At 42.1% G+C, this 24,079-nt stretch overlaps 1 protein-coding gene across 1 annotated transcript in view; it reads right to left on the minus strand.

The window, feature by feature from the left end:
- Window positions 1-24,079, minus strand: part of VWC2L (von Willebrand factor C domain containing protein 2 like) — an 87,892-nt gene that overhangs the window by 971 nt on the left and 62,842 nt on the right. The gene's annotated exons all lie outside the window — the stretch shown is intronic.

Raw genomic sequence — 24,079 nt, forward strand, 5'->3', positions numbered from 1 at the left:
CGCTGTTTATGGCCATGCAATGCTTTTCCCTCCCCCTAATCACACTCACACACATGCACATGTATAATTCTTTGCAGTGCTATGCCTCAGAACTTGCTGGGAAGGAAAAGATGGGATTGTAAGTGAGGTTTGGGACTTCAGCAGTTTTTGAATAGTCAGAATAATATAGCCAATCTCCATATGATCTGATTACAGAAGTTACATTTATTGAACTAAGCAATTTTGAACATCACACATTTAGCACTGTCTGAAAATATGAATAGGTATAACATGCTCTGTCCTTCACATTTTGTTACCACCCAGGGTACATTTGCAACAGAGAGGTCTATTTTAACAGGAGTGCATGGGCTAATTGTAGTTATAGCTTAAAACTAGACTTAGTGCTGTCTAAAGGGAACACAGCTGTCTCTTACATACATGTATTTATGTCATAGTGAATTTGCAATATATATTTAAATAAATAAAATGTCTCTCTGTAACCACATGTGCATGAGTAACTGTGAAAGGAGAAAGGATGAATTGGATTCCTGCCTCATTTAGTACTACTAACTTATGGATGGGACAGTTTGGGAATTTCCCACTGGAAAATTTGTGGAAAATACAGTATCCACAAAATTTAAATGTTTTGGAGAAGATGCTGATCTCAAATCTTTTATTTTATTTTTTCATTAGGGAATGTAAATGAAATGTTTCAGTTCAGTTCAGTTTGATGGTAATTTAATTTTTTGAACCAACATGAAAAATTGATGCATCACCACCCAGAGATGCACAGAGGTCTTCCTATTCTTATAATGGGGGGACTTACATGCAGAGAGGGGGACTTCAGGCAGGTAACTCAGAGTTGGTCGTAACTTTGGTTGTCCACCAGGTGAAACAGAATTCTGTCCTTCAGATAAAATGGCAGAATGAATTGTTTTGGTGTGTCCTAGTTGAATTTTTTGAATTTCTGGTCTGGAAAATTTGAATGCTTTTTCCCACGTTAGAATAAAGCAAATGTTGTAAGGTCAGTATCCTGTGGCACAGAAATCCCATATTTTGATCAATTCTCCTTATATAACACCAAAGATTTAACGTCGAGTCCAAAAGTACACAGAAGCCTGTGGCAAACACTTTAACCTTCCTTGATATTCCATCGCTGACCTCAGCATAGCTGTTCCAAACAGAACTTTAAAAGCTGACTTGAATGTGAAATTGCAGAACAAACTAGACTGTGTTAAGTATGGTCTAAACAGGGACTGTAGATTCTTATCCCATTACCAGGTATAGCTTTTGACCTCTCTGTCAGTATGGGTTTATTACTTATTTGCCTCTCCAGCCCTGCTCCTCTCCTCCCTCCTTCTCTTTTGTATTCAAACCACTCTCCACTTGATAGCCTGCTCTCTGATGAAGTGAGCTCTTATTGCCAAAAACAGATGCATTTCTAATTCAGTTACCCTATCAGGTGTGTCTCTCTCCTGCCTTCTACTGTGTTTTCAGTCACTTGAAAGCATATTTCATTTCCTAGGCTGGGTGTATGCAGACATCCTGAGATAATTATATTCTTCAAGTTGTAATTCTCGGAACATGTTCCCCCTATAATATACTTCTTAGACTTACATCATACTTCATAATACAGTAGCAATAGATGTCCCAATGACACTTGGGACCTGTAGATGGGTGGTGTCAAACATATGGTCCATGGGCTGGATCTGGCCTGAAGAACCAGATCATCTGGCCCACAGACTTTGCCCTGCCCCTGGCTGGGACTGGGGATCTATCTGTGGTGGCAGCCAAGTACCTGGGCAGAAGAGACAGTGCTGGAGCCACATCAGCCCTGTGAGAAGAAGTCCAGCACCTCAGTTCATTCTTGCAGCACCAGCCAAGCACCCATGATACCAGGCTTCTTCTCACAGTGCTTCTGGGACTCCAGCACCACAGCTCTCGCTGTTTGACTGCCACCATGGGAACAAACCACAGTGTTATACAAATAGACTTTTTGCCTACTGCTTTTAATTTTATGTATTTTCTTGTGTTTTGCATTGCCTTAAGAAACTCTATTTTGTATTGTTCTGTAGCTTGACATAAGTGCTCAACCTTTTACTTTTTTGTATGCTGTATGGGTGAGAGTGTGTTTGTGGAAAAGGAAAATACCAGGTGGTGACTGGCTGAAGAATGCAGACAGATAAAAGATCAAACAAGAAGAATCCGCTCCAGAACAGTGAGAGAACAACGACAATCAACCTTCAAGAAAGAACACAGTGATAACCCAGCAAAATCCCAGAGGACTGGGTGAATTTACAAGGCTATAAAAGACGGGGTGAGACATCAATTTTGGGTCTTGTTCTGCATGTCATCGTGGAGCATTGGTTCGTCTGACAGGATGGATCGGCAGGAGCTTGGCTCCTACTCGTGATCAACTTGGCTGGCCACTAAGTTGATCCGAGCACCAATAAGACTGGTAACGTATACCAGCACAGAACAGAAATTGGGGTATGAATGTGGTGTGTGTGTATTAAGTGCTTAATCAATAAATGTGGCATCTTGCCTTATCCTCCCTCATAAGATCTCACTCATGATTTGAACAATTGGCAATTTGTGTAACAACAGTGCTGCTGGGACTTCAGCACCTATTTGGCTGCCAAGTACCAGAGCAAAAGCAGCCATACTAGAGCTGCAGCAGCACAGCAGGAAGAAGTCTAGCATTGGGGCTTGTTCCCATGGCAGTAATAAAGTGCCTGCAACATAGGCTTCTTCCTGCCGGGTCCCCTTCCAGACTGGCCAGAGTGTTTGCTACAAGTATTAGATCCAGCATGCAGGGGTCTGTGGGCCTGATCTAGCCTGTGGACTAGTCCCATGCCACTCATCTGGCCTGCAAGGCCAAAGAAATTTAACACTTTTGCTGTCGGCCGTGTCTACAGGGGAAATGTACCATATCTGATAGCTGCTCCCAAAAGCATGCTGCACTGTTAAAGCAACCTGCCTCCTAACCTGGAAGAAGCATAGCCACATCTGCAGCTGATTTGCCCTGTCACTTAGCAGTCTTACTTAGCCCACCTGAAGTTGTACAAGGACACACCTACATCACTTCTGTCTTAAGAGGCAGCTTTTCCAAAGTAATCCAGCCTGCCTGGGGGTACTACTGTTAAGCATGCTGAATTTACTGTACAGAAATGGCCATAGACACACAAAATAAAAAGCAGATCTTGCTCTAAGGAGCTTACAACCCAAATAGACAAGACAGGCAATGGCTGGAAGGAGAAATGAAAGCATATAGAATGGCAGTGACTTGCCCAAAGTTACACAGCAGATCAGTGATCAACCTGGGACCAAAACCTTGACTCCTAGGTTTTCTCTCATTCACTAGACCACTGGCCTCTCTAGGCTAAACCTTTGGGAGAAGAAATGGTTTCTGTATGCACTTATTTGTGTCACTACTAGTTGTCTCCAGACATGGCCCCACACATGTGCTTTCATTCATAGCTGATTGCCCCAGGTGGGTAGGGGAGGCTGGGGTGTGTACTTGTGCTGGCTCCAGCAGCCTTTCCTGGAGTCCTGGGGCCTCCCGGGGCTGCAGTGGCAGTGATCCAGGTGCACGGATCACTGGCTGGCAGCCAGAGCATGGCTCAGGACAACGAGGCTCCAGTTTTGGGTTGGTGCATGCTGCAGCAATATACACAACCCCATTTTTTTCTGCCAAGGTTTTTTTTTGGCACTGGGATTATCTGGTGTCAAAAAAAATCCTCTGCACTGCAAATTAGCAGTACAGTGAATACGTGCATATGTGGCACGTGTGGTTTGTAGTGCTGCAGACGGGTTTGCGACACTGCAAACTGCACATGCGCATTTATGGGGACACAGCCAGGGTGTGTGTATGTAGACACAGACTTGGACATTTACACCCTCTGCAAACACTCTTAAAGTCTCTTATGTTTTCAAAAATAAGCGGTCTGAGAGCAATTCTCCATATATGAACTAGAGAATATTTTTGAAACAGGTTCTCTAGCAAAACAGAACAAACCTTTTAATTTTGAAGCACTGTATATATGTGCAGAGGTCTTCTATTTAAAGGGTTTCTTCCATTCTATGTACTTAGCCATTTTATAATGGGAGATAGTTATTGATAACAACATGGGAAATATTTCTACATATATGAATTCAATAAAATGGTACTTCAAGAGATTTCAAATCTGGTCTTGTGCTAAAGTCACATTTTTAAAATCAGACTTAACAAAGGGATAATATGGAATATATTACCCATACCTTTATCTAGGAACCAAAAACTATAACAATCATGAGAAACATTTACCTTAGATGAGTTGAAATCAATGACATCAGCAAATTTAATGGGAAGAAAGTAAAATGAAGTTGATAGGACTTATTATTGCCTGATAAAGGAATGGTTGGGAATGGGGCGTGCTTTCACTGGCCTAATTCCATGCCAGAGATATTCACATTTTACCACATCAGAAAACTAGTTTTTCATCTCATTAATTTTATTAGTACCATAAGTTTATTAGCGCGCTTCTCAGAGCCTACAGGTACAAATACAACAGGACCCAGCTTGACATCACTAGTCTTAACTACCTCAAAGTAATTTAAATAGTTGTCAAGCATGATAATTTCTGTTTCTTGGATATTGTTCACATTTAAGTGATCCCTCCCATTATTAAGTGACACTACTCATTTAACTCAGCTTTATATTGGCATCTAGTGTCAGCATTAATGGAGCCACAATAAAACTGCATGAGTGAGACACCACTGATGATTTTTTTTGCTAGTATTTGCATCTATGACACATGCCAGACCTTTTACTTTACTACCATCCACTTCCATAGGAATAGGAAGCATTTCTTTCTAATCTATATTTGTCTCTGATTGCTGGGAAGCCTGTACTGTGTTGAGTTACTATGAAAGAGATCTGCATTTCACGGTAATGTATTCTGTGTCTGAAGAGGAGGGAGCCTCTTGTAGCCAAGACACTGATCTTGGATTCAGGAAAGCTGAGTCCTGTTTCTCACTATGCCGCAGGCTTTGGGTCACTTTGAGTAAGTGATAGCAGAGTGTTAAGTTGTGCTATCAGGAAAACAGTTTCCACCCACCCACTCCTATTCCATACATGTTAGAAATGAACTGTGGTTAAGACATTATGAAAGGGGCCCTTGACACTGTGCTCAAGCCCTTGGTTTTTAATGTATTCAAGAGTGGTAGATTGGGGTACACCTAGGGAATCTTCACCCCCCTCATTTCCACGATAGATGTATGTAAAAAGGGAGTATGTGAGCAGATGAGACTGAGCACCCTACTGCCATGATGAAGACATGTCCTTTCTCACTTCAGTTCCCCATTTATAAACTGAAAAATGGGATAACATTCATTCCTTATTCTGTCTTGGGTACTTATAATCTATTAGCTCCTCAGGGCAGAAGCTGCCTCTTATTAATGCTTGTATAGTGCCTAGCACAATGGGTCCTCAATCTTGGCTGGCTCTCTAGGCCATTAAAGAAATAAGAGATAATAAAAAATAACCATATGCAGCACATACTACAGGTGGTGCTAACTGTATCCCCTTTGCAGTAAATAGCATTAAGCCTGTAAATGGCCCAAGTATTGCTTTGCTATTTGAGTAGGCATTCAAGATCTTCTCATTAGGCTTTTTAAGGGAGCTGCTAGGATGATACAGATATTTTGTGAGCTAGAGCTTGAAGAAAAGGGGCAGTACAGTGTGAAGCTGGTAGCATGACAAGTACATCAACTCTCAATAATTTTGTAGGGATGGATCAAGCGCAAAGAAGAGTAAAATGGTAAACAGAAGATCCAGGTGGTTGAATTTTTTGAATTTCTGATCTGTTCATCCCATCTAATACCTGTTCCATGACTTTGAGAAAGACCCAGGAGAGTAAGGGAGGACTTTGTGTGATCTTAGGCATACTTGAAGAGAGCAGTGTGGCCTTTCTATAAGGAAGTATGGATAGGGTCACAGCCCATTCATATGATCATCCATTCCCAGATCAGTGCTTAGAAAGGAGAACAAAACACAACTGATTAAGGCCTGTGTCTTTTGCACATGGGACTAAAGCAGATAACAGTACTAGCTTGCAGTCCTATAGTCTTGGAGAAATCTAAGTGCTTGTAGGGTATCTTAACGATCAAGAGCCTACTCAAAAAGCCCACTGAAATCAATACATACTTTTCCATTGACTTCAATGAGTTCTGGATCAGGTACTACTGCAATTAATTCTCAGACACAAAGTACATTAATATGAAGTGAAGGTGGAAGTTCATATCAGTCAAGGAAAAATAGAGTTTTGATGTAAATATCCTCAAACCAAGTGTTAGCCACCCAGGAGATTCAATATTAAGGATAAACATAAAAGAAATCCAGACACATTCAGTGAAAGGCATTCACAATTGTGCACAGGGTTGTGGTGACTATACTTTAATATTTGTAGCCCTTGATTAAAAGACTACTTCTGCCTCCACCCCACCATGGCATCATGCTGGGAGAATTGTTTAAATGTCCTAAACAATTAAGTGACTTAAACAACATAGGGGAGAATTAAGTGCTTTAATTGGGCATTTCCGAAGAGGCCACTCTGAACTATATACCAGTTCCATGAATGTGTATGCAGTTCAGAGATTGGTAGAAATGGCATTTAAACCTGTAGGACCAATGTGGTTCTTTGTCTTCCTTTAGTGGCCAGAATATATAAAACACTTATAAATCTAGCCTCTTCAAAGTAGGTTCTTTAATCCAGAGCAGTGATTCTCAACCTTTTCAGGCATGAGATACCCCTTGATAGATCTAAGTCACCCCTTGAAAAATGTCAGCTCCTAGCTTTCACTTGTTTTTTTACTACAGAAAAATAATAGAGCAATTCTTTTCTTGAAAAGAACTCAGAATGACCACAACAGGTCAACATATTTTTATACTATAGATTCATTTTTGAAATCTCTGGGTTTCTTTCTCTCTCTCTTGCTCACTCTTGTACACACACATACTATATTTTCACCTTCCTTTCTGATAAACTAGAAAAGACACCAATACAAGAAACTGATGTCTACATTCCCTTTAATGACCACAGTGGCCCTGTTCTTTGTACATTATTGTAAGTGTAATGCACATGTTGCTTTTGTCATTACTTTTTTTTTTCAATCTTCCATTCATTATGAAATGTGGGGACAAAATTTACTACCAGAAATACGTGCACAACATTCATTAACTTCCATGGGATGTGTACACATACAGGTCAAGATCCTCTTCTTTTTAAGACCAGATCTACACTTACCAATGACTTGAGTGATGTAGCCCTGCTCTATACCACTGTGAAGAGAGACATTGTTTTTTCCAAATCAGTCTCAGGGCATCTCCATGGTGGTATATAATGGATATAATGACTTTATAGTCATGGATATAATGACCTTAAATTATCTAGCTCTGGCACTGCTAGCAATGTAATCATAACAGCAAAGCTGGCTCAAGAAGCTGGGTAAAAATACTGGTATGAGACAGGCTGGGAATAGACATTATATTTGTTTGGGGACAAGTTGTGCCTGTGTTTGTCTGGGAACAGAAAAGTCCCAGGAATGGCATATATACACATCCCCTTATAATCAGGGTTTTGTGAGCAGCTGAATGCACTGCTACTTTCTGCCATTGATTCAATGATGCAATCCCAGGACTACCATTCAGATGCACTTTGCAGTGTTCTGGGACAAACTGTTAGCATTTCTTATTCTGTGAACCTTTTAAGGGTTTCTCCCTAGACCATAGTCATGAACATCTAAATGACTGAACGTTTTCCTCAGACACGTGTCCCCCCCCACCCCCCAACCCGGGTCTCCCCCCTCGGAGCTGTGGCTCTGTCCCGTGTCCCCCCCTGCCCCAGCTGGGCAGCGCCTGCCCCTGCCCCGTCCCTCACTGTGACGGGTGTTGATCTGCCCCCCATGCCTCTTCCCTCCCCTTCCAACACACTGGAATTACCACCTGGAGCCAGCTGTATTGGATATCGGATCAATATCGGCCAATATGCCTCCTTAAATATTGGCATCAGGCCCCAAAATCTCTATCGGTGCACCCCTAATGTTTGGTATTTGTGAAGACAGCTCAATTTACCTTTGGTTGACAGATTCCAAATATAACATTTGGGGTCACAGTCTGAAAATGTTTGCAATTAAACCGTCCTTTTTGATATCTCTAATCAGCAATCTTTACCACAACATAAACAGGTCAGATTTTGATTGTACTGTGCTGTAAGAGCAATACCTATATTGCTTTGACAGCCTCTTAAAGTCATTGTTTCTTTAAACAGTGTGCGTCCATACTTCTGGGTATGGCTGAACTGAACTGCATTCTGCAACGTTCCTAACAGATTTTAATTCTCTGCTTCATGAAGTCTGATGGATATTGTTGTGTTATGACACCTAGAACCGATTTTCACAGGGAATCATTTTGCACTGTTAAAAGTCCCAGGTCAAATGCACTTGAAATGACAATAATTGTAACTAGCTATATTTAAAGTTGAAGTAAGCCCCTGTACCTCTTTAATACGGTATTCTGGTTGACTGCCAGATTGATAAGAACAAACATTCGAAAGATTCAAATGCAAGAGTTACTCAGCTCCAAGATTACAACAATCCTCCCCCGCTCCTCCCCCCTTTTCATTAAAACGTAAACAAAAGTGTCCTCTGGAGATTAAAGTGGCAAAGAAGAGGAAGATTGTTTTCTCTGTTGTTGCCTTGAGACTGCCTGTTAATCATTTTATTTGAAAATCCAATACTGCCACAGCTCTCTCACAAATTTTAGAAGGAGACTTCTCCTGGTGCTTAACTGTGGAAGATTTATAATATTGCGCTCCAGCGCAGTCCACAGAATGTGTGACAAGAAATGAGTCAGGCTGTGCTGAGAAAGACAGCCAAAGACAGACCCTTTCTAGCTCCAATGGAAGTGACAGTTTGAGGGAATCCTCTCCCTGTCAGGCACTAGCAGATTATATTTGCAAACCCTGCTCATCTGTCTCTAGCATTCAGGAATGCTGTGCCTTCCTGAAATGGGTTTTGGCTGAAGCCTTGCACTAACCCATCACAGGGCCAGCTGACACCATAAAGAAGCTGCCAAGTTTCAAAACCAGGCTGGAAAGAGCTGGGGGAAGAGGTGGGGAGGGGTTGGCAGGGCCAGGGGGAGGTTTGGATACTGTCTCCTGGTTTGCTTTTTCCTCTCAACACTGTCCCACCTGCCTGCCCCATTCTCCACCCATGACCCTGCTGCCAGCATGGGAGATCTGCCTACCTCCAACTTACAGATTCACACCTCAGCCTGCAGCCCTGTTGGTGATCAGTGCTCCTTCCTCTTCCAGGCAAGAATGGCTAGCACGGAGAGCAGTGGAGGGCAGGGGCTGGTTGCATTACAGAGAGCAGCCATCTCGCCAGCATGTGGCTTCTTGCCTGTGGCACCTGTTTTAAGGGACAAATCAGGGAAAGCCAATACTGGGCATGATCCAAGATGTGGAGTGGAGGCCACTCATGCTGTTAAGAGGGGTAGGGGAGTCCCCTGCGAGGAATTGTCTCTTACTCCTGCATCTACTCCATGACTTATTTCACTTCCCTGCATCTCTTATCCTTGCTTCCCCCCAACATTATTGTTCCTTTTCCCCACCTTCCGTCCCTATGTACTCTATCTGTAACTTCCATGGCCCTCTATTCTCTTCTCCCTTTTGCCTCTTTTCCCTACTCCTAGTTCCTCATCCCTTTCTTTCCAGCTCCCTTTTTCATTTCTTGCCCATCTACTTCCTTCCCCAGAGCAGGACTATGTAGTAGTGCTGACTAATGGTTAGGTTACTTCTGCCTATAAATCAGCGCTGGGCCCAGCTGGATTCCATTTCTCTGCCATGGGCATCAAAGACTGGCTGGCTTTGAGCCGAAGCAAAACTACCTCCTAGCCAATGACACTCAGATGTCCCTCTATAAAAATATGCCATGAAGAAGAGGGAAAACACCTTTTCTCTCCTGCTGCAAAGAGTAGGATGTGGACAACGGCTTGACATTGCAGCAAAATAGGTTTGGATTGGATATCAAGAAAACTTTTTCACTGTTAGAACAGTGAGGCAGTGGAATAGACTGCCTAGGGAAGTTGTGGATTCTCTGTCACTAGAGGTGTTTAAGAAGAGATTAGATGAGCACTGGTCTGGGATGATATTCTCATATAGGCAAGAGCTGGCACTGCCCTGGGCACCACACTGTTGCCCCAGCTGCAGAACTGCACCGCTACAACTGTGGTTTGTACCTCTGGCACCTAATTAAGAGGCACAAAGGAAAAATCTAGCACTTAGAAGCATTATATGGATTTGTGATATTCCCTGGAGGAATTTCAGTCTCTAAATTCAAGAATGGATTACAAGGCTAAAATTAAGCATTTAGATCTTCGGCAGATCTAATCTTGCTTCAGCATTCTTCATGGTTTCTTTTCAGACCACTGCTCCTGCATTTCAGAGAGATAAATACCACCAGTAAACATGGATCAGAGAGGAACCATACCGTAGCAACCTTTTTTAAGGGTCTGTGCTTCTTTGATGAGGCCAGGCAGGAGCAAGAAGAGTCATGGGTTACCAGGGCACCAGCCCTAGGTGCTCACTTAGAGGAGGCACAAGAATGGCAGCTGTTGCCACTGCCAGCTCAGCTACCACAACCGCCCTAGTTAGCCTGGCTCCTGCAGCTGCCACCACCCAGGACACAGACCCTGTCATTATATCTCTGAACTAGGTACAGTTTTCTACTCATTGTTTTAAAGTGTCACATGTGAGGGGACAGAACAGAATGGGAGTTATCTATTCAAAACAAGAACCATACACCATTTGGTAGCATGCCTCAGTCATATCAGGTTAGTGAGGATAGTGAGTCACAGTAATAGGAGCAATAAATTCTTCTGAGTCTGGGTTCTTCAGAGTCTTGTACATTTTTTTTCAAACCCTGGTCCATGATATGGACCGTGAGACATCCCCACAATTTGAATATAACTTAAAACATCATGCATAATTCCTTATGCACAGAGATTACCATCAACATTTTTACAACCATCTGTTTACAACCACTATAGATAACATTACTGTGGTTATTTGCAATGTGTCAGCAGTGAAGGGAATGGGATGAAGATGCAGTGCAAAAGGGCTTGCAAAACTGATGCCGATTGGGCTGGTTAAAGGGCCTGAACCCAAATCACTATAAAACTGCTACTACTTGCTGGTCTCCAAAGTGAGATATTAGTACTAGAAATCACATGCAATTTCGCTGTGCACTTGGCATCATCCTGAGGGCTCCCAACCAGAATGTTTAGGGTCAGGCAGTAAGAAAAGGGCCTAATTTGCATGCAATTACACAGATTGCATGTGCAGCCATAGGAAATCCATGCACAATTAACTGGTTATTTGTGCATGCAACCACCTTTTTTCTGTATGCATAATTAGGCACATAACTATACGTGCACTTTCTTGACAGTCTGGCCCTTTATGTTTTAGTACACATGAATATGCCATGCTGAATTTTAAACTTGGTGCTTGTTTGTATCTATTTAAACAGGCATCAGTGCTGAAAGGTCAAGATATTCTTAGAGACATAAGGAAAAGTTGGCTTTGGCACAGGTCTTCATTATAATGTGCAACAGACAATTCAAATCATACGCCAAAAAAATTAAGCCTGTAAGTTGCTGATGTTTCCATTTTACTTGCTTACTTAATTTGATTCTTACTCTTCTCCTATTAAAAACCTACACAGGGCTTGGTACCAAATGAGAATACAATAAACACAATTTCTTTTCAAGCCACAGCTGTGAAGGAGAAAAATCACGCCAACATGATACTGCCAAACCCCAAAATTATCTGTCAGGTATCTAAGACTCAGCAGATTGGAGTAACATCATACAATCATTTTAGCTGCCTACTGTTGTTTGAGCCATCAAGAATCATATTTTCACACTTTTCTCTGCAACAAAGGGCAGGAAAATCCTTTTAAAAGTTGGTCTAATAAATTATATCAAATTCACCCAAGGAACCTTGTCTACACACACACACACACACACACACACACACACACACACACATACACACACATTTTTTCCTTGGAATCCCAGGACTCCAAAAGAGGAGGCTTTAAGGAAAATAACAAGTATTCCAAGACTTACAATAAGTTGCAAACACCGGCAACATTCCTTTTGATAATTATAGATCTTTCCATAAAAAGCAACAAAAATATAACAACATTTAACTAGAAGGGACAGAGGAACAGTGTAGCCATGCTAGCAATTAGGATTAATGGCAAATTAAATGGCTGTCTGTTATCCTGGACAAGGCTGTGCAGATGGCCTATAGGCTGGACTTGCTCTCCAGTCTGGGATCCATTCCACCTATCCTCATGCTTCCTGCCATGCTCTTCTAGAAGTGATAAGGGTACACTGATGTAGCAATCTCCTCACTCCTCTGTTTGACAGCTCTGTAGTTTATGATGGCACTATTTGGAATTAGGATGAGAGACTGTCATGGGCGGAGGTTATCATGTAATTGCCTGGTGGGAGCTGCTTTCACCTTCCTCTGAAGTAGCTAGTAGTGGCCACTATTAGACACAGGATACTGGATTAGAGAGACTGATGGTTTGATCCACTTTTGCAATTCTTGTGTGCCTGTATCAGATGAAGTCAATCGAAGATGCCTCCTATGCTCACAGCCTTGTGAACTTCCCAATGACCCACTGTAACCCAGCGCTCAGTAAGACATTTAAATCCCCAGAGAAAAGAACCAAAGTTTGAGTAATCAAAGGGCCAAAATACTGGGGGAGATCCTTAGCCGTCTGAGTATTCAGTGACTTCAATGGACCTATGACAAATCACATCAGCTCTGGAGTTGCCTCATTAACTAAAACATAGAACAATCAATGCTAATGGTAGGTGGCTGGCATTCAGACAGACATAGTATTTCATGTTCCTCATTTAGCAAACGAGATCACTCAAATAGGTTGAGTTAAAAGCAGACACAAATTCTTTGGATTGCTAAACTAAGGGTTTGACTATGCTTTTTCATTAAGCTGCTGGAAAAGCACCCAAGTTGAAAACAAATTCAATAGCAGAATCCAAATCGACTGCTGTTGGGGCCACTTTTTGAGTAACATATGAATTTTTCATATTCTTCACTGGAATATTATTGAGATGTGGAGTAAAACATCTGAATGTAATAGTAACTTTGGAATAGACTGCCGCCGGAGGTGGTTCAAGCACCCAATTTGAATACCATCAAGAGACATTTGGATGTTTATCTTGCTGGTATCCTATGATCCCTGCTGACTTTCTGCCCCTGGGCAGGGGGCTGGACTCGATGATCCTCCAGGGTCCCTTCCAGCCTGAAAGTCTATGAAATCTATGAAATCTATGAACTCTCTGAATGTAATAGTAACTCACATGGTCTAAGAGTGAAAGCAAACAAGTAGCTGGGAATGTGTGGTTTAATTTTCTTTAACACAAGGAGTATATGGGATCATGCTGATACTTTGTACATCTTAGCAGTGCAATGCCAAATGCCACACCAATTCCTAACTACAGAGGGCTAAATTCTATTCACAACTCTGACGTTGCACAAATCTAATTAAACCACTGGCTTTGCCTAGGGCCTACATGAGTTCAGATCCTATCCTTAATATGTGAGAATAAACACTGTAATCCAAAGAAATCAAACATCAAGCATCATGAGCAAGCAAAAAAAAAAATCACTTACAGGCAGTGTGACACACTTACTTTCATAGTACCCTACACAATGGGTGCATCTACATGCGCACAGTTAGTGTACAGTAGCCAAAAGTTACTGCACATTACTGTACAGTACAGGCCTGTGTCTATACGTGCATGCCCATAATGTGCAGTAACTGTGGTGACTTATGCTGAGTTGGGCATGATTCAGGTAGCAAATTTATGCCCACTTACTGATTGCACGGTAAGGCATGTGTAGACCTCTTACTGTGCAGTAACATTGTGTGTGTGCTCCAATTTGGGAGTAACTTTACTCCCAAATTGGAGCACACACAGTGTTACTCCACAGTAATGCCTACACATGTAGATGTTGGTCTAAAAGCCACTTACTGCGCAGTCACTTACTACGCAGTAAATTACTGTGGAGTAAATGCACATGTAGACACATCCAATGAGTAGCTCCACTGATTTCAATGGAATTACTTATGGAATAAGAAACTATTCCATTAAGAAGGTCCTTTTCTGTTTCTCAAGCTACAATGAGAGGTCCAGCTAATATCTTTAAAATAATTTAAATAATTCATTCAAGTGGGTGATTTTTTTGAAGAGCAGAAGAGTGCGCTGATATTTTCTTACCTACTTCACATTGATTAATTTAGGCCAAGTATTTGGAGCATTGCAAGTACATTTAGACAAATATCTACAGTCTCCTAAACAGTGCCACACAGTTGGAAGCAACTGAAAGTTATATGCTATAAGCCAAAAAAGGGTGTCTTCTTTTCTTTGATCAAGGGAATAATGCTGTCCTTCTCAACCATAATATTTAGAGCAGAGCAGGTACAACAAACATTTCCATGAGTATGCACTCAGATGTTTTAATGAATTTTCCTTCAGAGCTTGCTCTTCATGAATAGAATATTGCAGGTGATCATGCTGAAAACAAGGGCTCTGCTAGTAAATATGGCAGAACTTTCTCAGACAGCAAGTGTAAACTTCAAACCCTGAACATTCCTTCTGCAAATCTAATTCTGAGCTCTGACTGTCCAATTGGGGAACCAAAAAATAACACATGACCTTTACATCCAATCCAGACTTCATTAGTCACAAGGAACTACTCACAAACAAGCTAGCGAGCAAAAATTAGACACAGAAGCAAATGAAGGAAAATCAAAATCTGCTTGTGGGCAATTCACAAACAGAGCAAGAAGCAAAATTTGTGGAATAAATTATTCATTGCAAATTACTCCCCTGGCTCTATTAATATTTATGCATTCAGTAACTCTGTTTAATTTCTCATGAGAATGTATGAAATAATGTCTGTGGTCTGTGTAGGAGTGTATCTGGAGGGGAGGGAGTAGATACCTGAAGAAATGGAAGCTAGGATGAATGCTAATTCTATTTCCCACTCTGCCACATTGGTCTTGAACTTATTACATTCTTTTTTCAAAGTATAAGATGTAAACGTATCTCTGGACCTTGGTGCTAAAATGCATAAAAAGCATACAACCAACCCATCTTGGCTGTCCTTCGCAACCAAATACATATGTGAAAAGGTGGACCATAGAATACAAGGGGAAAATTAGGACACCTGTCCCTCAGTGTTACCCATTACTAAAATAATTATCTGAATATTACAGTATTGTTGTAAGGCCTTGTGAAGTATCTTGGGCCTGATTCTCCATGGCCTTCCACTTGCCCTTAATCATGCTGTTACTTTTCAATTGCCATCATCGCTTTTCACAGATGATTTCCTCCCAATGCCTAGTTTCCCAAAGCTTCCCCCATACTTTTTCAAGTCTTCAGCAATTCAGGTAATTGATTGGTTTGGGGCTTTTTGTTGGTGTAGACAGGAGCTGTTTCATCACCTAGATCAATTATTTAATTTATCTTACTCTCTGTACACCTTTCAAATTCTTTCTTTTTGCCCATCTGTATATTTTATGGACCAGAATATGAGACTTATATTCCCATTGAGTAGCATCTTACTCTGAGGGCATCTACACGAGACACTTACCTGCGCATTAACATAATTTACTGTGAAATAAGCATGTGCATCTATATGTGCACATGCTTACCATGCAATAAACCTCCCTAATCCCGAGTAAATTTGCTACCTGCAAATGCAAGTAGCAAATTTACTCAAGATTAGTAGAGGTATGGTAGTATTCATGTAAATGCCCGACCGGGAGCAAAATACCACAGACACAAAGCTGGCAATGAGAGCTCCCTGCTGGCAGGGGCAGGGGAGTCTGTTGCCTCCCCTGGGGGAGAGAGGTGGGGACAGGCTGGGGAGTTTGTTCCCTGATTAGCCCTCAGCCTGCCCCCCTCCCCCAGCTCTGCACTCATGGAACTGGTTAGGGAACAAGCCCCCCAGCCTGTTCCCCCAGGTCCGGGCTTGCAGAGCTAAGCGAGGAACAAGCTGCCCAGTTTGCACCTGGCATGCAGGGTGCAGGCTGGGAACTCTCCAGGCCAGTCCCATGCCCTGATCCAGAGATCAAGGCACAGGGCTTGGAAAGAGCTGCAGGGGTGGGGTAGGTCCCAGGTCCCTGCCCCACTATGCCAGAGAGAGCTAGCTGCTGGCTGCCCCACTAGCAGATTGGGGCAGGGAGCTGGGATCTTCCCCTTCCCTGCAGCTCTTTCCAAGTCCCCTGCCCCTGATTGGGGAGCCAGGGCCAGAAACTTCTTACTGCTGGGGCAGGGGGACATTGTCCCCACCCCAGCAGCAGAAGCAACCCTGGGGACAGCAGACAGCTGTCTACTGGCCCAGTGCTCCCTGCCAGCTCCTGCGCTAACACCCAGGGGGAGCCTGGAGCTTCCGCAGTGGTGGCAGAGGCCCATTGCAGGGCTGCAGGAAGCTTGGTGCAAAGAGCAGCAAATCTTCTCCCTAATCTCCGCATGTGTAGACACCTGCCTGAGAGCACTTACTCCAGAGTATTTTAAACTAAAGTAAACATAGGTCAGATGAAATGCATGTGCAGATGCACCCTGAGAGTAGTTCCACTGAAATATTTACTATGAGTAGAATCTGATTCCTACTGATTACAATGGTCCTAGTTTTTATACATTAAAATAATCTCTATTGTTAATCTCTGTTGTATGATAATCTCTGTTTTATCAACCATAGAGAGTCACTTCAGAGTCTGTGCTCAAAGCTCTCAAATTCTGGACTTAATTAACTTGTCAAACAACAAGGGTAGTCAACATAACTCCTCCTTTGGTACAGTTATGATACTATAATATAAACTCTTGCGGAGGGGAGGGGGGGAGGGAAAAAGGGACAGCAGTTTAAGCAGAGTTTTGCATATTTAGAGTATTGATTAAAATAATCCCCAAAATGGGAAATTTCTAAGTCAAAATAACACTGAAATGCAGTGTACTGGATAGTAATACTGTACAGTAGTATATTTTTCATAGAGATGGGCTCACACTAAAACCCTCAGATGCAAATACAGCTGAAGTTTGACGATGCTTAGGACTAAAGAAGCTGGTATGCTTTGACTACTGTCTATCACACAGATGAAATCCAGACCTATACCTCATTCTGGTACTGGGCTGCTGGATGATCTTAGCCAAGTCATTTTACCTCTCCATGCCTTAGCTTCTCAACTGTAGTATAGTTTAATGATAACAACCTTCTTTGTAGATGATATGATATGTAAGGGATAGGTATTATTACTGTTACCTCATGCTCCCCAAGTGTGTACATTGCACTCATCTGTTGTCTCTCATCTTGTTCTTAGATTGCCAGTCCTTCCTGAAAGAGGCCTTCTATTTGTTAATGTTTTTGTAAAATGAGTCCCAGTCTCCTAGTGTTACCATCATAGAAAGAGCAATAAAAACACACTAGGAAAATCCAAGCCCTGATACAGAACCAAATCTCCTGGCTCATCTCTATAATAATTTTTATTATATCTTTAAGTGAGCTGAATTATTTAGCTACAGACAACAAGGCCCTACGATACCTGCATCGTAGACTGGTGTGTAGAAACACTGATGAAACGAAGATGGTGGTGACTGCTCACACTACTAAGAGTGTTTCACTCCTTTCTCTGGGGATCTACTTTTCTGGCTTTTTGAGCAGACAAAAAATGCTATTCCAAACCCTGAGTCTTAATTGTTAGAGGGCCTTCCAGCCAGCTGAGAGAAGGAAAGGGTACAACCTTCTGCTACACAGCCACTTTCACATTACCCTTACAGACTTGCTTCTATCACTCACATGCAGAGAGCAGTCTGGATTAGCTGCAAGGTGGCTTGTGCAGCCCTTCTACCTTGCCACACCTGGGGAATAGGCTCTTAGGAGAGACAAGAAAGTGCAGGTTTGAGAGATGCCTCACCACCTTCTCTCTGTCCTTTCGATCTGGTCCATTAGTGTTAAGAGAGCAGCCAGAGATGCCATCTACCTAGAAAAATGAGGCAAAAGGCAACAGGGAATGCTGAAGCCAGGTAAAGATGTCGTGGAAGGCTTCTGGGTGACACTGAATTCCTGGCAAAAGTTTCACACAAATTTAAACTACCCATAACTTCAAAAAAAAAAAAGGGCTGGGTTACCACAAACTCATCACACATGGTCAAAATGCCATTGCAGCCTCAGAAGCTGGAAGATCAGGATTAGCAATATTCTTTGGCCAAGAGAGATGGTAAAATCAAGACAGAATCTAACACACGAGATGTTGGTAATCACTGTAATTAAATGTATTACCAACTGAGGTCAGAGCCATATTTTGCTCAACAGTGCATATGGTGCAAATCTACACTGCCTTCTGCCTCTCTCTCCAGATACAGAGACAGGGTCTGCCCTAAAGAGCTTATACTCTAGAGGCAAGACAGAGTCAATGTCCCAGTCTCTCACTACCACTTCATTTAGCTGCCTGTGACTTTTCCCTCCTCACTAGCAATAAAAGAACTTTGCCAGCCTAGCTGCACTACATCTAAGCTGTGACACTACCTTAGAGCCACAGTGTGCTGTGTAGAAATACACTCTGTTATTATCAATGTTCTTCACTTGGTAGTGACTCAGGATGAGGCAGAAGCGTTTAAAGCTAACACAATTCACGTTTCATATTCATCAACCTGCATCAGTTTTAATGCTTCAAATTAAAAATCCCTACAGCAGGGAGACCAGTGATACCGTAGGTGTAAATCCTCCCTGCCGTAGGCAAACTCTTTGCCATCCCATCTGCTACCACACATGCTAATCCTCAAAACATCACAGCTTGCAAGCTCTGTGTGCTGTGTGTAAATATTTTCAGTGTAGGCAGGTGAATCCTGGGTTGCAGTGTAAACAGTAAATCCTCGGGTAATACCCCAAGATGCTGATCTGTTTGATTGTAATCTCACTCTTCATATCTAGCTTCCACCAATAGCAGCCCCTTCTAGAAATACAGAGACACCATCTGGGATCCAAGACAGTGAGAGTGTTTTGCCTTGCAATTGGTACGGGTGAGAAAACTGAAGCAAAGCACAACTGAGCTGTTCTGGCAGGCATCCCATGAGCAAGAGAATGCTTCCCTATCTCTGACAGTCTGGATTAAATCATTACAAATTCTTCCAGTTCCTCTCTCCTGCCCCCGCCCCAGAGTCTGCATTAAAATATCCAGGCAAAAACACACTCTCTCTGGTGGAAGCTTTTATCCAAGTGGAAAAGTCACTAATCAAGAAACTCAGTTGTTCTGCATTCAGTTAGAAATAATGGTATTACCTCCATCTCCTGTTATTTTATTTAGTGATACTGTGGTAAATATGAATAGTACTCTCAAGTGATCAGAGATCAACAGAATCAAGTGACATTTTTTTACTGATATTTCTGTAAATAAATTTAAGTTCCATTGAACATTTTTGGTCTTTGTCCAAAAGATTCCAGAACCTGCAGGCAACTGAAAACAGAAATAATTTGCTTTCCTTGGACAAAAACCTGAAAAGTTGTGAAAACAAACCAAGTAATATTTTTTTTTACTTTCACCTGAATTTTTCTTGGGGAAGAAGAAGGGGAATGAGTCCCTGACCTGCTTCAGCCTTCATTTTCTCTTCCTCCACAGAACAGGATCATCACAGACAAGTGAAAGCCATGCCAATGTTTTCTTATTGCCTGAAGTCCCACAGTCTTTCCACATCAGCTAGAAAGGATGCCAATCCAAGACTACTATAAAGGCACCTTTTCCCTAAGAATTGCATCCATTAACACTTATTACTACATAATGGCCATGTCTACATGAGTGGCAGACTGCGCAGTTGTTACTGCACAGTCATTTACTACTGCACAGTTATTTACTACTTTACTACATTGCAAGTAGTAAATGACTGCGCAATAACTGGTGTTACTGAGCAGTACCATCGCCACATGGTTTTTTTCAGTGGCAGTAGCAACTTGTGTAGATGTTCCCAATAATGGTTCTTAGTCGTGACCAACTGAGTCACATTCAGAATGATGACAAGAGGTGAAAGGCTCAGTATCCCATTACCAATCTCCTGCTTCAGTCAACTGCCAGGATTTCAGGACTAATACTTCATTGCCCTGCATCTTGGGTAGCTTTTTAAACCACTGCAAAGTGGGTATAAGATGCCGGTACTACAAATCAGATGGGCAGCCCTTTACATCCACCCTATACCTTGGTAAATGGCCAGCAGGTGGAAAGCAGTGTGCAATCAGATCTTCAAATTGATTTTTTTTAATGTGTGTGGACAAAACACAATGGCCTGATTTAAAACTCACAGAAGTCAAGAGCTATCTGTTCCTTGATATAATTGGCCCACTGTTCCAAATAGGGAACTAACTGAGGAGATGGTAAAACAAAACAGCTCTACACAAACTCATCTGAAATTGTTTTCTATCTTTTTTAGTATTCCGTTCCTAACAAGATCATTTTCCTGGCATTGCTAAAACTCTCTCTATTTACTTGCAAAATATTTATCTATATTTTACTTTGCAGGGTGAATGAAGAAGCTGCTCTATAAGAGTTACTATCTCTAAGTAGAAGAATTATCTGCAGTGTCCTTATCTAATCTAAATCTGAGTTGCTTACTTAAATAAAGCACCAAATCATTCAAAGGAAGCAGAATGCATTAAACACAAAGGGCTTGAACTAACTCCCATTCAAGCCAGTTGCAGCCTTTCCCCAGACTTCTTTTTGCTGGATCAGGTGCAAAAGTCCACAGCACCAGCATATAGTTATAGTACATCTACCAGGAACAAGTGGCTCAGTTCTCATTTATGTTGAGGCCCCTTTATACCTCTCTGGCAATATAAAGAGGCCACAGAATAGGTGTAAAGGGGCCAACTTTAAAGGACCCTTCATGCTGTCACAGTTGCATAAAGGGGTTTTAGGAAATATGAATCATGTTCAGCAAGCCAGATTCTGCTGCCAGTTACATCACAACAGTGCACAGTGGAGATAATGATATTGCACCTGTGAGGTTAACATAAGAGCATAAAGTTTATTAGATGCTTATGGATTCTATACAACATGGTTATCCAGAGTAACAAGCAGATCTCCATTAACCAACCTACATCATCTCATTGGATGGACTAGTTGCCCCACAAGTGCTCTCATTCAAATCCTATTCCTGTAATCACTAAAGCATGCACGTACGAAGCCTCCTCCCCATGGGCATCACAAGTTTTCACAAGTTATTCTTGTGGTGTAGCACATTTCACATAGATGTTCTCTTGAAGAAAACTTTGCGGAACAGATGCTGGACCAAGACATATCACTGGTGAGTTGCCAAGACAGCCTCACGAGTCCACCGTATTTGGGTCTAGCAAATGTAGGGGATAAGCCTGCCTTTTCCTAAACGATGATCTGGCTCCCAGTAACACAGATAGATTCAATCTAAGCTGCTTTGTACCAAGCTCTGAGCACCACCAACAGCTTATCAGTCTTAATCAAGTGCAGTATTCCCCAAACAAATCAGGGATGGTAAGACATCCAAAAAGAATACACTGCATTACTTCTTTTTATTGATGGCACCTCTACTTAATTTGATGAGGAGACATAACTGCAGGCATCAGTAGATAGTGAACCAGAAATATTCTGGTGCAAGGAAGATCTATGGATACAATTTAAAAGCACTCTGTTTAGGAATGATGGCTTTGACCAATGGGGATTTTGATCTGAGATGTGCAGACTGCAGATTTTTGCTCAGATAAGAAGCTAAATAAGGATTACTGTCTCTGACAGCTAAAACAGATCAACTGAGAACTGCTCCTTCAAACTCCCCTCCCCAGGCAATTCACGAGGTATCATGACAAAGGGAGTTCAGTTAAGCCAAAACCCACACAAAGCTGCTCGTCTATGCTGATGCTTTCCCCAAGCCCACTGCTGTACACTCAGCTCTATAACAGATGTCACTTCAGCCTGCTCATTTGTAATCAATGATTAATAACAAAGCAGTCTTCTCACTGGGGCTTTCCCATTTAAAAAAATAATTCTTAGTTTGCAAACCCCCATAAAAATATGAAAAATATAATGGTATAAACTCTTGTAGCCTTCCTCTTAACTGCCTTTTGCTCTAGTAAGGAACCTTTTCCTAACTTTACTCAGCAACGGTAGATACACAGATTGGCACCTGGATGCACATGGCACTTACACACAGAGGGACTGCTGGCACAGATTTTGAAATTATGCCTCATTAGCATATAGAAAGACAAGGAATAAGTTGCCTAGACTCTTGCATGTCACTAATTAAGATTTGTAAAAGTAATGAATCATGTCCTTAAGTCCATCCCTTACCAAGACAGTGCTTAAGTACATGCTTAATTTATAGCTCAAATGAGGCCTTGAATACGGTTACTTCCCTGAACAGAAGCTGAGGGCCATACTAAACTGCAGAAACAGACTGCCCAAAAAGAGAGTGAAATTTCCTGCAAAATTCTGTTGCACACTCTCAGGCCCCCACCTTTGCATTTGGTTAACATTTCACAAAAACAGCAATTTATTTACAAGAATATACAAAGCAGTGACATTTGGCAGTAAAACAGGGGTACTCAAAGCAGATGCCAATTCGTTTGAGAACATGGGAGTCATTCTGACGTGGAAGCAAAACACACATATGCTTCCTTTTGGAATTTCACTGTAAATATTTTTGCCTCCCTCCCTCACAGGCTGTCAGTGATCATCACCATTAAAAGCTCTAACAGTGCTTGAGTCACAGCTACTCACACAGCTACAGGCAGCAGTGTTACCTTCTGAATTAGATTTTCTGGATGTTACAGATGGTGGGGGTACAAAGACAAGCTTTGGGTTATGTGACTTCATCTTGGGCTTTTTCAGGGAGGGCTTGAGCATAAAGGAGGACTTCAGGATTAAGCCCTATGTATCCAGTCCTCCAAGACACTGAGTGCTCTTATACAATCACTTTGTTGGAGGGGACCTTGAGATTTATCTAGTCCAAAAGTCTGCACAAATGCAGTGTTCTTGCCCCAGTCAGCTTGCAGCTGACCATGAATGAGTCATGACTTCGATGATCAAAATGTCTCATTTTGCACAAGGCAGACAAGGTTCTTTGGGTGAATCTGATATCTTTTATTAGACCAACTTAAATACTTGGGAAAAAAATTTTTTAGCAAGCTTCCTGGTTTAAAAACCCTTCATCACACTGAAGAAGCATCTGCAGTTGGTGTGCACTCTTCCTGGATGGAATGAAAAGTAAGGAAGCCAGAGGCTGGGCTGGTCTGCATACAAGATAGGCAGTCAGTGAAGATGTAGATTGAGGAGTCAGTGGGTGAGAGACAGGCTGGGGGGGTGGGGGAGAGAAGGGGGATGAATAGTGGAGAAGTACCTAGGGAGTCAGATGTCAGGCAGGTTATAATGTGTTGTGAATCCAATGTCTATATTTAGTCCATGAATTTTAGTATCCAGGAGGTTGATGAAGTGGAGTTCATAGGCTCGTCTCTGAGAAGTGTTTTGTAAGTTTCCTTTGAGGATCAGGACTGAGAGATTGGAGAAAGAGTGGTTTTCTTGTGAGAAATGTGCCCCCACTGGTAATTGGGTATTCCTGTCTTTGATAGATTTCCGGTGTGCGTTCATTCTGGTGCGCAGTTGTTGTTTGGTCTCTCCTACATATTTTCCATCAGGGCATTTGGTGCATTGGATGAGGTATATTACATTTCTGGAGGTGCAGCTGTAAGATCCAGGAATTGTGATGGCTCTGTTGTGGGGTGTAGTAATAGTGGGGGTGGTGGAGATGTGTTGGCAGGTTTTGCATTGCTTGTCATGACATAGTCTGGATCCATTTGGTGTGTTCTGGGCCTGAGGAAGTTTGCTTCTGGTGATGAAGTTAGTGAGGTTCGCTGCTTGTTTGAAGGCTAGGATGGGTGGCTCTGGAAAGATCTTTTTAAGAATAGGGTCTCTTTCTAGTATGGGTTGCAATTGTTTGAGGATTTTC

The sequence above is a fragment of the Alligator sinensis genome, unplaced genomic scaffold (assembly GCF_000455745.1).
Source record: "Alligator sinensis unplaced genomic scaffold, ASM45574v1 scaffold233_2, whole genome shotgun sequence".
NCBI lineage: Eukaryota > Metazoa > Chordata > Crocodylia > Alligatoridae > Alligator > Alligator sinensis.